General features: G+C 37.8%; 1 long non-coding RNA gene across 1 annotated transcript in view; it reads right to left on the bottom strand.

Annotated features, from left to right (window-relative positions):
- Positions 1 to 14479, bottom strand: part of LOC118566118 — a 55599-nt gene that overhangs the window by 14505 nt on the left and 26615 nt on the right. Inside the window, exons 2-4 of the long non-coding RNA XR_004932813.1 lie at positions 14215 to 14304; positions 13972 to 14003; positions 12739 to 12823 (exon numbers count right to left, since the gene is read on the bottom strand). This is a non-coding gene — a long non-coding RNA (uncharacterized LOC118566118). The remainder of the gene's footprint in view (positions 1 to 12738; positions 12824 to 13971; positions 14004 to 14214; positions 14305 to 14479) is intronic.

Genomic DNA, 14479 nt, shown 5'->3' with positions numbered 1-14479 from the left:
TTGTCTGTTTTCTGATTATCATCATTTACAGGAAATTTTACCTGTGCTTATTTACATAAAATAATCTTATCAGGATAATTCCTTGTTTTTTTTTTATGTACCGTAATCTTCCAAATAAAAATGTACACTAGTAAGACAAATTTACACTGAATAAAATATGTTTTCACCTTTTGTTTTCTTCCATCTGCTGATCACCAGAACAGTTATTATCATCACTGCCAAACACACAGGACGAATGATGTACGACCAACACCAACCTGATAGAACATACACACAATCAGTGATAATAAATCAGAATCAGACATACTTTAATAATCCCAGAGGGAAATTACTAAATAAAAAGTCCAAATCAACCCTTCAATAGAAAGTTTAATATTAAAGCTCTAAACTTCAAGACATTCAGTCTCTACCTGGGATCTTTGAGAAATCTTTGATGTTTGTAGATTAATTTATTCTCATAGAGGTCCATTTGTTATATTCTTCCTCTGCTGTTGTTGTTGATTTAGTTGTAGGTGTTGTGGTCTTTACTGTGGATAGTTTAGCTTTTAATTTTGAATATTTGCAAAAAAAGGAAAATTAAAACCGCAAGCGGTGATGAGCGGCCCTCGCAGCAAAGCGCCGCTCCGGCCTTGGCCACCGCTGGGATTTGCGCACCGCCGGCCGCCCGCCACCGCAGATGCTGTCACGCATTTTGCCAGCCCGTCCACTGGGCGATTTACACGAACGTGTTCGGCAGCGCTCCCCCACGACTCACAAAAAATCTGGTGCAGATTCACCACAACGGACCGGTATAGCGCCCGCTTCACAGCAGACGCCGCACCAATCCGCCTGTCGATCTCCCGCTCCATCTTCCCCTCATTCGTGAACAAGACCCCAAGATACTTGAACTTCTCCACTAGAAGCTGGCTCTTTGGACTTTCCTTTTTTGACAAAGCTTATAGTTAGAGTGGCTCATGTTACCCTGAGCTACCTCTATAGTTATGCTGCTATACGTTTAGGCTACTGCAGGACATCAGGGTCTATTGTTCTTCAATTTTGAATGACTGTTGTAATTTCAGCTTTTAACTTTTTGATTTTTCTTTTTTCTTCATAGTAGGCACACCTGGTCTGGCGTTCTGTTAGCTGTGGCTTCATCCAGGGAAGACAGATCACCCGCTACTACCATCTAATGTAGAACTTCTGTGCTTTTTTTGTCTCTCTTGTTGTGTCTCTGCTCTGTCTTCTGTAACCCCCAGTCTGTCGAGGCAGATGACCGTTCATACTGAGCCCGGTTCTGCTGGAGGTTTTTCCTTCCCGTTAATGGGGAGTTTTTTTTCCTGCTGTCGCTTCATGCTTGCTCAGTAGGTAGGATTGCTGCAAAGCCATGGACAATGCAGACGACTCTCCCTGTGGCTCTACGCTTCTTCAAGAGAGAATGCTACTTGTCAAGACTTTGATGCAATGAACTGGTTCCCTTATATAGGAATTTTTGTGTATAATCTGACCCAATCTGTATAATCTGATTGATTTTGACGTTGTAAAGTGCCTTGAGATGACATATTTCATGAATTGTCGCTATATAAATAACATTGAATTGCATCATCTCTTCAGACCAAATAAACTATCACATTTTTTGAGACAGTTATCTCATTTTAAAGATATAATCATCTAACAGTATTACTCTTAGCAAGTTAAAGCTCCATAATAATTTTAGACCAGGTTTTAGTTCCACTCTTATTATGCACATCTAGGCTACCTATAAATATAAAGTATGGTATGCCAAAAAACATTTTCAACAAAAGGCAATTTTAGTAATGGCCTTGCGATTTTATATCTAAGCATTAAAAATGATAATATTTCACCAATTTTCACAGCAAGATGGAAATAACAACTATCCAACATTTTAAGATTTTGTAAAAACTTTTTTCCTTTTTTACCTACCTTTTGAAATTAATACTTGTTTCTACTTCTCCAAAATTAAACTTCAAGAAAACTATTGTGCTGTCCTGGGGCCATATGCAGCTAGACAGCTAGGACAAAAGTTCCCCACAAAAGCTTCCTTTTCTTGCATTCTCTGAATAACCTTTGTTCCCAAATCTGGCTTTAAACATTGTTTTTGTAAAAAGACGAATATTTTTCCAAGGCAGAAGCGTGTAGAACAAATTCAACTTCAACATTAGCAGTTTCCCTAGCTTCATCGCTGAAAAGCAGCTTTTAACCGGAGCAAAATACGTCAAAGATCTTTTTTTAAGGTGAGAGCACTCACTATCTCACGTAATTCACATAGAGATCTAACAAAGTTGTGATGTCTCACTCTGATTAAATATGGACCCAAAACTTTTCTAACTGTTTTTGCCTTGGATTTCCTCTGACTAAGAATTATTATCTTATTTATGTAATGTATTCACGACATGAATTGCCTGTAAAAGCCATGGACAATAAAACATGACACTTCCTGTTGTCAGGGGGCGTGGCCTAAGTGATGTCATCATTTGACCATTGGATATTGTAGAAGACCCGATGATGATCAATCACAGAAAGTTTGGTGCCTCTGTGTGTTTCTGTGTAGGAGATATAGCAGTTTTTCCTGTTGTCAGGGGGCGTGGCCTAAGTGATGTCATCATTTGTCCATTGGATATTGTAGAAGACCCGATGATGATCAATCACAGAAAGTTTGGTGCCTCTGTGTGTTTCTGTGTAGGAGATATAATAGTTTTTCCTGTTGTCAGGGGGCGTGGCCTAAGTGATGTCATCATTTGACTATTGGATATTGTAGAAGACCCGATGATGATCAATCACAGAAAGTTTGGTGCCTCTGTGTGTTTCTGTGTAGGAGATAAAACAGTTTTTCCTGTTGTCAGGGGGCGTGGCCTAAGTGATGTCATCATTTGACCATTGGATACTGTAGAAGACCCGATGATGATCAATCACAGAAAGTTTGGTGCCTCTGTGTGTTTCTGTGTAGGAGATATAGCAGTTTTTCCTGTTGTCAGGGGGCGTGGCCTAAGTGATGTCATCATTTGACTATTGGATATTGTAGAGGACCCGATGATGATCAATCACAGAAAGTTTGGTGCCTCTGTGTGTTTCTGTGTAGGAGATATAACAGTTTTTCCTATTGTCAGGGGGCGTGGCCTAAGTGATGTCATCATTTGACCATTGGATATTGTAGAAGACCCGATGATGATCAATCACAGAAAGTTTGGTGCCTCTGTGTGTTTCTGTGTAGGAGATATAACAGTTTTCTGTTTTGTGGCGAGTAGGTGAACTTTGACCCCTGCTAACGCCCCTTCAACATGCTCAAAAACTCACCGTTTTGATAACTTTTAATTGGCCATGCCTTATGATCAGACTGACCGAGTTTCAAGCCGCTCGCTCGAAATCCCTAGGACGAGTTCGATCAAATACCAATGCTGTAAACGTAAAAAATGAGGTAAAATTACGACCTTCAATCTAAAATGGCCGACTTCCTGTGATATTTGCACTATGACGTTTATTGTAAATTCTGAGCGTCTTGCTTAGATCTACAACTGTACAAAATTTCATTAATCTACGATGAAGTAAGTGAATAGCAAAGGGTCCTTTGAAAATTTCTAGGTGGCGCCGTTGAGGCATTTTTCTTTAGATTTTTGTGACGACCTTAAAATACAAAATTTTTAAACAGTCACCATGCATCTGCAAAGTTTGGTGAGTTTTTGAATATGATAAAGCCCCCAAAAAGGCCCCTCTTTAGGGGGGCAGAATAAAAATAATAATAATAATAATAATAAGAAACAACACAGAAACAATAGGCCTTCGCAGCGCTTCGCTGCTCGGGCCTAATAAAATCAAAGTATTTCTTAACTGCTTAGTATTAGATAAGGAAACAGAAACGGTGTTATAGAGTTTAAATTCTTAAATTAGTTTTTTCATCCCCATTTCGTAAAAATGTTCTCACCTGTTCTCCCACCAGAGGAACGAAGCCTGAAGTCAAACAGCTGCACTTCATTAGTGCGACTATGTGTCACTTTACACTTTAGGACTGGAGGAAGGTTTGACTCTGAGTTATGGACAGATGCTGGAAACGTCACAGTAGCAGAGCAGGACTGTCCTGATTTCTCCTGGTCTGAAAACTTTTCCTCTGTTCCCTCCTTCAGCCACTCCACTGTGTTTCTACAGTAGCCATATTCCATCACAGAGCAGATTAAGAGGATTTTATCTTTCTGGTTTTGTTTAATCACTGATGAAGATGGAGATATGAGACAAGAGCAGGAGAAAGAAGTTAGTTATATTGTTTTTTATGTTTCAGATCATATCTCAGTTTATTGTTAGATGGTTGGTTCTCACCAGTGTGATGATATAAATACTCACTGTTAACAACAGACAGATAAATGTAAGAGTCTGGTCTTTGATGTTCTCTGTTTATGAACTGTTTGCAGATGTAAAGACCAGCATCCTCCACTGAGACGTTCTTTATAACCAGAGAACAGTCTGCTGTAACACTCAGTCTGTCTGATTTAGCTGCTGCATCTTGGTGAATCTGTCCAGTTTCAAACAGTGTTAAAGCTGGTGCATTGTTCTTATAGCCTAATATCCAGGTGGTGCTTTTACAGTTATTCCAGGTATAAATCACATTTCCACAAGACAAAGTGACTTCATCACCAACTCTGACTGTCAAGTACAGATTTATTCCAGCTGCTGATGCTGAGAGAAAGAGGACAGAAAAAAAGATTAAAAAAATAATGAGTGCTTTTAAAGAGTGGTTGCGAGGGGGGGGGGGCAAAGGTATTGTGGAGGGCCCACAACCTTGCTTTTTTTTTTACCAGATTATACAGGCCTTCTAAATCATTGGAAATGTGAGAAAAAAAAACCTGTTGTTTGTACCTGCAGTCAGTAATATGAGGAATACATTTAACTCCTAAAAAGTCCAAAACTTGATGTAATAGAAGTTTATTAATATTAATGGCTTCATATTTTTTTTTGCCATATCAGGTTCAAAGCTAATTAAAAGTTGACTACAGGTACGAGTCGGGCTAAAAGCGGTTTATATTGTTAATATTACATTGTTAAAAAGGTGTGGCAATGTTGAAAAAGCCTAATTGTTAGAAACCATTGGTATGTAAAAAGGTTTAAAAAGAATTAAATTTTTTACCAATTAATTTGGGATGGGGGGATTTCTCCTTCTGATAGAAAACACTTGAAAATCACTACCTTAGTGTAATGATCATTTTAGACATTCATCTGCTGCTAAGTCTCTAGAAACATGACTGTCTCAGGAAAGATAATATATTTAGTTCTTACCTGTTAGCTGAAACATCAGTATCAGAAATAAAGACGTTTGTCTCTTTCTAGCAGGGATCATTGTTCCTCTCCGTCTCTCTGGCTGACAAGTTCACAAATGATTCAGAGTCTAAAGAGGAAACAGATGAATATATGAGGGGCTGTGTGGTTTGAGAGGTGTTACCTCCTCATCATGACTTCACTCTGTATCACATCCACCATTTATTATTTGGCATTTCTAAATAAAAAAAAGAATTCTAAATTGCAATTCTCCATGCAAAAATTTTTGTTTTTGTTTCAAGTTTTGTACTTTTGTATACATATTAATTCCACAACTCTACAGCTTTTATATCTGTGGTCAGTGAGCTGTTAGTTTCATCCAGCAGTCAGAGCTGTAGATAGAAGCTGTTGCTCTGGTGGTTTTCTTCTTCCTTCGTTTTAAAACCACGCCTTTGTGCAGAGAAGGTCAAACTCTTAAATAAAACATCACATTTGTGACTTTTTTTCTTGAAATGTTGTTGTCCTATCAGCATTTAATTCATTAAATATATTTTAACCTTAATTTTCTTTAAATGCTAATATACCAGCAGACATTTTACTTTCAGTTTGATCCACTTCTTAGAAATAACGAGCAGTGAACGTTACCACAGCATGGCACCACTAACACTGGGGTAATTATTAAAAGGTTTTGGTTTTCCTCATTTGTCCTTTCATCCCTGATGCAGTTTTTTATCATGAGATTAAACAGATTAAAAGGAAACAATGATAGCAAATGTTTTAAGTTTTATACAATTGTTTTATGAACCTCTTTAGCATAAACCAGCAAAAAAATGAACATTTAATGTAAATTGTGTAAAACTAAGTATATGGTAAAAGGATGTCTTCTAGATTTACTGTATAATATGTAAACCAACAAAAAAGATTAAATTAGCTGGAAACTATAAGAGTTATATGTTCATGCTTGCTTCCTCAACATGATAAGTACTTAAGTACTGAAAGCTAGTGATTAGCAGTCCCATCTTCCTAGAAAACATGAACATTGATTTGTTTTTATAAATTTTGGTATATCTTTACATTTAAATAGGCACAAAGTCGAACAATCAGGAATCCTTCACCAGCTTCCAGTTCTGGAGAGAGCAGAAGGTTCAAAGCCACATCTATTTTTGTCCCTTGACCTCTTCCAATCTTAATGGCAATAAATAATAGTATTACTAATATTACTCTGCATACATTTTTCAAATTGTCAATAGTCTAAAGTCAGTCCTGTAGACTCAGATTGTCAAGATTTAGATCAGGTCACCAACATGGGGCCCGCGGGCACCAAGTAGCCCCAGAGGACCACATGTGGGGCCCATGAGCCTGTTCTAAGAAGAATCACAATCCACCAGCGAGCTGCATCTAAAGCTTAATTTTATTCCGTCACTCTTCCTCTTTATTCACACTTGCATTTATGTAAATTTAAAAACAACAATATCTATAACAAAGCATGAAAAATATTCTTATTTTACATAAAGTTAAGGTAAACCCTGGCTTTTCAGTTCAGATGTCAGTACTGGTAGCCCTTTGTGTGACACAACACCAATGATGCAGCTCTTAGTTTCAAAAAGGTTGGTGACCCCTGGTGCATATGATGTCCTGATTCAACAAACTTGTTGGAGAGAGGAGACATCTAAAACCTGCAGGACACCAACCCTGTTCTAGATCATAAAGTTGGTTGAATCACTTGACGTTCAACACCTTGCAATACATTTGGACTGTTAAAAATGGTATATGACCTGCACTCGTATATTTATCAAGTCCGAGGATTCCAAAACGCTTCACATTACATTCAGTCACACGCTGGCGGTGGTGAGCTACATTGTCGCCACAGCTGCCCTGGAGCAAGATGATAGAAGTGTGGCAACCATACAATCGGCCACCCACTGGTTACAGGAGAAGCTCCTCAGCCACTAATACATTCATCAAGTGCCTGGACAGCAGGGTCCACCAGTCTGCAGTGGTAATCTTGAACTAACTTTCAACCCTTTAAAAACTAAACAAATACCACATCAGCACAGGTCTCTAATCTAAAACAGTTAAACTTGTGGATCATTGATCTGGCCAGGTCAGTAGAAGAGGCTATTGTTAGTCATTGTTGGCTGTTCTAGTGTTAATAGAAAAACAACAACTAGGTCATTGAAAGGGGAACAATGAGCTGATCCCCAAAAAGGGCACTGTTTTGCAGGTGGAGGTCACGGACATTTTCCCTCCTTGTGCTTTTTTTGACAGCTTTTCAGTAGTTTTGCATTTGACCGAGGTCAGAGTCACTGCTGGTAGCATGTGGCAAAACCTGGACCCTACAGAGGTTAGTAGGCAGGCCAACTCCACCAGGATGGCTCATCAATATATGCCATTACCAGTTGGTTAATTGTGTCTCCCAGTAGTCTCAACAGCATGCAGGCGATTCCTGGAGACAGGAAATTACTCTAGGAGAGCTGGTCAGGGTAAAAAAATCCTAGGCTTATCATTAGGCCCCTGTCCCAATACTCTCACTCCACCCTACGACTACACCCCTCTATGAAGTGTGCATCTAGTGGAAGTGCACATAAGGGTTCGGTTGCACAGGTTACAAGTTTGCAAAATTAGAGAACTAAGACTATAGGTTATTTTTATCTATTTATTACACTGAAGGCCACACGAGCAGGCTGCTTGTGTCAGTGGCTTTGTGTTTCGTTATTTTTACTATAATTTTCTATAGTTTTATCTATTCTATTAATCTAATTGTGTGTGTATGCTCCCACTCTTCTCTTTACTTTTTTCAATTATGGATGCAACTGCTTTATGGACCATTTTCTAATTCTTCTCTACATGGATTTGCTCTCGGCCAGCGTGAGACCATTGTTTACTCCAGGGACCAGCTACTAGCTCCGCCAAACAATCCATCCAGAATACCGGGAATTTGAACGGAGATACCCAAGGAGATTCAAAGGAAGGACCGGGTCAGATGGTCAGGGAGAAGCTGACATGCATGGAGGAGGAGATATAGACCTGCGCTTCTGTCTATCGTCATAGACTAAAATAAGATGATGAGGAAGGTCACTTCTGTCCTGGGCTGCACTCTGGACTCTGTGGAGGAAGTGGCTGAAAGGTGGGTGTTGTCCAAGATCACATCCATCATGGACAACACCTTCCACCCCCTGCACCAGACTGTAGAGGAGCTGAGCAGCTCCTTTAGTGACAGACTTAGACATCCTGTCTGTAAAAAGAAGCGCTACCGCAGGTCATTCATCCCTGCTGCTATCAGACTTTACAATGCTGCACTATAACTGTAATAACTTGTGCAATAACTAATGTGCAATTACTATTTAATACCCTGTACAATAATCCTGTTAAATAAGAGATTTCAGCTGTTATATTTATCTCACTACCTCACTGTTGTTCTAACAGTCATCTTAAATCTCGGCTTTATTTCCTTTTTTATATTAAATTTTTCTCGATCCACTGTATATATGTGGAAACACTGTATATACTTCATGCAGCTTTTCCTCCTTTTGGCACCTTCTTTTTATTATTGAGACATGACATGAGAATTTCTCCACTGTGAAGTCAATAAGTCTATCTTATTTTATCTTACCTCCTCATCATGACTTCACTCTCTGTCCCATATCTGCCATTTATTATTTGGTATTTCTAAATAAAAATGAAACATAAAAAATGATCATCCACTTTTTAACTTATCCCATTGCAACTCTCCATTCAAATGCTTTACTTCTCTAGTTTTGAACTTTTGCTCACATATTTATTTAACATCCCTAACAACAACTCTTCTACTCTATGACTTTTATATCTGTGGTCAGTGAGCTGTTAGTTTTATCCAGCGGCCAAAGCTTTAGATAGAAGCTGTTGCTCTGATGATTTCTTCTTCCTTTGTTTTAAAACTAAGCCTTTGTGCAGAAAATTTCAATCTTTGATATAAAACAACACATCTGTGACTTTCTGTCCAAGTGCATATGATTGGATAAGCCACTAGAAGAAGAATTTTAAATTATATTCTTGATTTAACAGGAAGCCAATGAAGGGAAGCTAAAATTGGAGAAATATGATCCCTCATGTTGATTTTCATCAGAACTCTTGCTGCAGCATTTTGGATCATCTGAAGACTTTGAACTGCATTTTGTGGACTTCGTGATAGTAACGAATTACAATAGTTCAGCCTTGAAGTAACAAATGCATGGACTAGTTTTTCAGCATCACCCCTGGACAGAATATTTCTAATTTTGGCAATATTCTGGAAAAAGGAAACTCTGGACACCTGTTTAATATGGGATTTAAATGACATGGAGTGGTAAAAAATAACACCAAGATTTTTTACTTTATTACCAGAAGCCAATTAAGTGGCATCCGGATTAAGTGATTAAGAAGTTTATTTTTAAGGTCTCTGGTGTAAAGATGATAAATTCTGTCTTTTCAGAATTTAAAAGGAGAAAAATGAATGTCATCCAGGTTTGATCTGACAAACCTGGATGCCTGTCGAAGAAATTGATTATCCATACATCCTGATGAATCTAAATATAATTTTCAAATATTTATCCAGAAATCCAGAAAGTTTACTTTGAATGTGATAACATTCTTAGAAATAGCTATTTATTTTACCACAGCACTGTACCACTAACACTGGGCTAGTTAGAAAAATGAGTTGTTTTGTCTCATTTGTCATTTTGTCACTGATGCAACTTTTTCTCAGCAAATTACAGTTTTTATAGATTGCTTTGACACAGCAGTCAACTCAAAACCCACATTTTTCAAAACAGTTAACGCAGAGGCCTAAACAGTGGCACCAATGGTCAAAATTAAACATTTTGTTTGCAAAAGGCTCCAACTCTGCCAAAATATTTAACATATGATCCAAAAGCACATTTTGCCCTCAAACAACACAACTTGCACACAAATGTTTGAGCCCTTCCAATCATTCGTTACACAAGGGGCAACAAAATACAAAATACCACACTCAATGTGAATCAGTGCAGCATTGCTGGTTCATTGTAGCCAAAGACTGTATGCAGCTTACATGTCAGTGTCATTTGTAGTCAACTTTGCCTTGTTGCAAAAAATGGATCTAGAAGCAAATATGTTGTGATGCAAATTTTATTGATTCTTCATTCTTTTTTTCCAGATAAACAAATGAAATATTCCAAAAAATGAAAGATTCCAACAGAAAATACTATTTTGTTTGTTCCTTCTAGTCCATTTTGTCCTGACGAATAGGCCTCATCTACATCACATTCAATATTTTCCCTTGCACCTAGGTAAAAATCTTCTTGCATGCCTGATCCATCCTTGACATGCCTCTGCATCTACATCTTGGGCAGCAGCAGTCATTGCATTGAGCGAGGGCATCTGCTCATAGGGGCAGTGATCATATACCTTCCATCTCCATGCACTGAAGAATTCCTCTATAGGAATAAATAGAGATGTATATACTGTATAGCAGCAATACCTGCTCTCCCATCGAAAAACTCTTACCATGGATCCAACCTTGTTTCTATTGAGAAAAGGTTGGACTCTTTGTCTTGCCCTTCCAAGTGAAAGGCCATGATTTACCACATGATCAATCATAGTTGCCCAAATTTTATCTGTAGCTTCAGCCCTTCCAGCTACACCGCCACCTCACACATGGATTCCTCTTTCTCATAATCTTCTTCCCCTGACCCATCTACCTCTTACTCTGACTCTCATCTGCCTTACGTTGACCATCCAAGTTGCAAAGAACAACACACAACATGGCACCTTTTACGTAAAGCCTGCAAACTGACTGCAAATTGAAAAATTGTGTAAAGAAGTGTCAATCAGGTGCTTCAGTGATTTCATTCTGATCAAGAAGTTTCTAAGAGCTTGGAACATATGGTTTCTGTTTTGCTACCACAGCTAAAGCAATGGAGTTTGGACTGCATGAATGACATGTGCGTTAACTGTTTTGCAAAATGGTGGGGAAAATGAGTCAAACCAATGAGAATGGGTTAACTCATTTGCAAGAGGTGTCTTTTGCTCTGCAGAGATGGTGATGCTGAAAACTGAGAGGTTGCCAGTTTCTTCAAACAGGTCAAAGCAACCAATAAAAACTGTAACAAGATATATAAGGAAATAATGACAGTGGGTGTTAAAAGTTTTAACGTTTGTTTTTATGAACCCTTCTTGCTAAAACCAGCAAAAAAAAGGAAAATGGGAAGAGTGAAAAAATGTATATTTGTGAAAAGAAAAATTCTTCTAGATTTACTGTAAGATATCATATAAACCAACAAAAAGAAACCAGTTCACTAATGTTTTTTTAACACAGTTTTTTTCAGATTAACAAGATTAAAAGTTAATAATATTTTAAACATTTGCTTGATTGACCTCACTAGCCAAAACCAGCAAACAAAAAGAGACATATAATGAAGAGTTTATACATAAGTATATGATAAAATAATGTCCTCTTGAAGAATGAAAACCAGCTAACGAGAAAATTATAGTAGTTATATAATTATGCTTGATGCTTCAACATGATCTAAACTACATAATCTAATCTCCATCCGTCATATCAGAGTAATAGCAGACAGGTGTGTTGTCTGCTGCAGGTCAGCCACGTCCTCCAGCAGGGATCCTCTGGTCAGAGACTTTAGAGAGAAACCAGAAGCAAACCAACACACCAGGGTGATGAAAACTGGAGCTTCATACTGTCTCTCACATCTGTTATTTTATCAATCTCTCATTTGTCCTTTTTTAATCTGACAAGCTTTTTATTACCGGTTTCATAAAAAAATCAATACCACATCCATCTAGTTCATCCTATATAAAAATATCTAGAGAAAATAATGGAATAAAGGGCTAAAGCTTGTGGGATATAGATATCTTCGTGTGACCATACACAACCTGCAAGTTTTATTTTTCTCATGAACATTAAGAATCGTTTGACTTTAAAGATGATGAGATGTAGCATGGTCTGTGGTTGGTGAGGTGATGGTTTCTGTTTATATCACAGCTGGTTTAACTGTGGGAATGTGAGCAGCTCTGGGTTCTGGTCTGTTGGTCGGTTTCTTTTTTAAGATTTAAACTTCAACATGTCTGACGTTATTGAAATATATTTAGCAGACATTTTAAAGTGTGAAACCACAAAACTTTATAGATATTTATAATGTTGTTGTCATGCATGTTGTACAAAAAAGCATTAAAGAAAATTATAATTGGACAATATCCTAATAAGACAGTTTTACATGTATTGCTCAAGCCTTCAATTTTATTTAAACAGCATTAGTTAAAAAAAAAATTATGTATTGAAAAAGTACATCACATACATACAAGGTCTGTATTTTAGGCTTTTCTCCACTAGAGGAACTCACTGCTCAGTGGTGGTATTTCCAGACTGATTCTCTGGAAAACAATCTGTAACTAGTCAGATTAAACTAAATTAAAGCCCTTTTGATACTGCTTGCTTACAATGAAAATAATTCACCTGATTTAAAACATCTAATGTCACTTATTTACTGATGCTTCAGTAGAGGCTGTCTGGATCAATGGTAGTCTGAGCAGAAGCTTTATTCACAGAGCTGTATGTCAAAGTTTTGGAGACCTAAAAAGAAACATTAAACAAAAAAAGACACTTTAAGAGCAAAATAAGCCTTCTAACGTATAAAGCCCTTAGTGATCAAGCTCCATCATATATCAGAGCTCTGATTACCCCGTATGTTCCTAACAGAGCACTTCGCTCTCAGACTGCAGGTCTGCTGGTGGTTCCTAGAGTCTCTAAAAGTAGAATGGGAGGCAGATCCTTCAGCTATCAGGCTCCTGACCTGTGGAGCCAACTCCCAGTTTTGGTCAGACACCCTGTCTACTTTTAATAAGCTCAAACCTTTCCTTTATCTTAAAGGAAATGTTTATAGTTACAGTGGCTTAACTTATCCAGAGCTGTCTTTTTAATTATGCCGCTCTGGGCTTAGGCTGCTGGAAGACATCTAAGCCACTTTCTCCCACACTGCTGTGTTCTCTTAAGAAGCTCCAGTTTTGTGTTATTTTCTGTTATTTCAGTTTTAACTTTCTGTTTTCTATCTTTTTCTCCTCATTGTTGCCACATCTGGCCTGGTGTTCTGTTTAGCTGGAATACCATCCTGGAGGGAGTACTCAGCTGGATTACTTCATGTACTCCTATAGATGATACAGATGATACAGTCCTACAGAAAAATACAGCTTGGCTCCTAGAAGTCACTTCTCTCCCAGTGGGTGTGAGGGTCTGCTCATCTGCTCCAGTCTCCCCTAGATGCCTGCTTCGTCACGGTCATTGTTTGCATATTTATTGTGCAGAATTGGAAATGTTAAGACTGTGAGTTGTTTTTTTTGTTATGACTCACGGCTAAACTGCAGCCTGGTTTAGCAAGGTGCAATAGCTGGGAGCCGGTCAGAATCAGAGTGAGAGTCAGGGCAGATCAGGGCTGAAGGCTGCAATGGGCTGTGGGTGCGATTATTTTTAATCCCTGATCTGATTCTCAATAAAATGCTGGAACTTGATCAATTCACTGTTTCCTTTAATTCAATAAGTAACTGGGGAATAAGTTATTATTTCCCACAACACAGTCCTACGTTTTATTCGGCTAATTAATTTACATTGGCTTGCAACAAGGTCAAGTGACTTCAAAGTTTCCCCCAGTGAAAAAAACAACAATATCAACTAAACTCTGACTTTCCAGTTAAAACAACTATATATTTATTCAGTGATTCACTCACTTGACTTTATTCTTCCTCTGTTGATTTATTTCCTGAAAAGAAGCAGATTTAGGCTCAGTTTTATGCTGTGAAAACTTAATTCCTGTCTGTTTTCTAATGATCATCATTTACAAGATTAATGATCTGTGTTGGTGTGTGTATGTTAACAGTCTTAATATAATAATTCCTTGTTTTTTATATAATCTTAAAATTAAAAAATTACACCAGCAGGATGAATTTACAATGAACAAAATATGTTTTCACCTTTTGTTTTCTTCCATCCACTGATCACCAGAACAGTTATTATCATCAATGCCAAACAAACGGGACGAATGATGAACGACCAAAACCAACCTGATAGAAAAATAATTATTAGATCCACACAATCATTGATGAAGAAAAAGGCCAAACCAAACCAGCAATAAATAATTTAATATTAAGGCTCTGAGCTTCAAGAAATAACAGCCTCACCATGAAATTCTGATAAGTTGTTGATATTAGTAGATGGATTTATTTCCATAGAGGTCCA

The sequence above is a fragment of the Fundulus heteroclitus genome, chromosome 15 (assembly GCF_011125445.2).
Source record: "Fundulus heteroclitus isolate FHET01 chromosome 15, MU-UCD_Fhet_4.1, whole genome shotgun sequence".
Lineage (NCBI taxonomy): Eukaryota > Metazoa > Chordata > Actinopteri > Cyprinodontiformes > Fundulidae > Fundulus > Fundulus heteroclitus.
This window is presented reverse-complemented; position numbering and strand designations above follow the sequence as displayed.